The 1,731-nt window shown below is 41.0% G+C and overlaps 1 non-coding gene across 1 annotated transcript; it reads left to right on the top strand.

Moving 5' to 3' along the window:
- The first annotated feature begins 280 nt into the window (after positions 1 to 280).
- Positions 281 to 352, top strand: TRNAT-UGU (transfer RNA threonine (anticodon UGU)). Its single transcript has one exon. It is a non-coding gene; the product is annotated as a tRNA-Thr (tRNA).
- Positions 353 to 1,731: the final 1,379 nt, after the last annotated feature.

Below are 1,731 nucleotides of genomic sequence, written 5' to 3'. Positions count from 1 at the left end.
TAGAAGAATGAATAAGAAAAATGGGTACACAGGTAAATATTTTTGGTCGGCTAGATGTATAGTGTAACTATTTTGAGAGTAGGTTAAAATGGGTAATTAATTTGTGTTAAGTAGGTATATAGCGTAAATTGCTCTAAATAAAAATGCATTTATTGTAGAGGTTATTTGGAGTATATAAGTGAGAACACGAGATTCTTGGAGGAGGTTTCTATATTGATGCTATTTAATTTGTTCTAGATTTATGTTTCTAAATTTTTATTTTTAACAACAGGGAACACAAGCCCCTATAGCTCAGTGGTAGAACGCCATTCTTGTGAACTGGAGGTTTGTAGTTCGATCCTGCATGGGGGCAAATTCAAAAATTTGTTTTTTCCGGAGTGTGGTTAATTTTTTTGCATATGGAACTTAAACTCACGAAACTAATGTTTCTTTCTAGTAGACTCTCTACTAAAGACAAGTTGAAAAGAAACAGTGATAAAAACAACAAAGTATTAAGAAAACTAAAGCGAACGAATGCAATCAAACATTAGATAGTACCATCAATCCAAGAACAAAGATGTAACGACCCGACCGGTCGTTTTGCTTTCTAGAACTCCATTCCATTAGGTAAGGCTCCCCGTATGTTCTTTTACTATTTTATGACTAGCGGGGATGGTTAGTTCGGGTTTGGAAGGGTTCGGGTTGAAATCAGAACACTTAGTTCCTTAATATTAACTTTAAAAGGTAAAGTTCGACTTGGATCAACATTTCTAGTAAACAACCTCGGAACTGGGATTTGATGGTCCCAATAGTTTTATATGATGAATTTGGACTTGAGAGTATGTTCGGATTGGGTTTTGGATGACCCGGAAGCATTTTGGCACATAAAGTTGAAAGTTGGCGCATTGAAGGTTTTAAAGTTCTTTAAATTTAGTTTGGAGTTGGTTTTGGTGTTATCGAGGTCCGTTTGGCATTCTGAGCCTGGAAATAGTTCTGTATGGTGATTTAAGACTTGCACATAAAATTTGGTGTCATTCCGAGTAGTTTGAGTATGAATCGGCGCGTTCGGAGTAAGTTGGAAGAATTTAAAGTTCATAAGTTGATTTTATTAGTTTTGGGTTGCGATTCTTAGTTTTAATATTGTTTTTCGCATTCTGAGGGTGAGAGCGAGTCCGTTTTATATTTACAAACTTGTTGGTATACTTGGGCAAAGCCCCGAGGGCCTCGGGTACTATTAGGACAATACGCGGATCAAGTTTTGAATTTGGAGAAGAGCTGCCGGTGCATGTCATCTAGTGCGTTTGCACCTGTGGTGGAATGGCCTCAGAAGCGGCACCATAGATGCGACACCTTGCTCATAGAAGTGGAAAGGGAAGGGGTCAGCAAGCTCCACAGAAGTGAAGCATTTCCGCAGAAGTGAAGTCGCTTCTGCGATGAAGTGGTCCGCAGGTGCGGACGGGGCAGCCTGGCCATGGTCGCAGGTGCGCGAGGCGAGCCGCAGATGCAGGCTCGCAGATGTGGGATTTGGCCGCAGGTGCAATGGGTCATGGGTCAAGCGTGTTCTGTAGATGCAGACAATTCACCACAGATGCGGACAATTCACCGCAGAAGCGAAGATCCTTTCGCAGGTGCGGAAAATACTGCTGGGCAGTAGGGGTGTTCAAAATCGAACCGAAACCGAAAACCGAACCGCAAAAATGGCTTATTGGTATTAGGTTAACGGTTTAACGGATGGGAAATAGATTAAATTTT

The sequence above is a fragment of the Nicotiana tabacum genome, chromosome 14 (assembly GCF_000715075.1).
Source record: "Nicotiana tabacum cultivar K326 chromosome 14, ASM71507v2, whole genome shotgun sequence".
In the NCBI taxonomy this organism is placed as follows: domain Eukaryota; kingdom Viridiplantae; phylum Streptophyta; class Magnoliopsida; order Solanales; family Solanaceae; genus Nicotiana; species Nicotiana tabacum.
The sequence above is the reverse complement of the archived record's forward strand: the minus strand, read 5'-3'. Positions and strand labels throughout refer to the sequence as shown.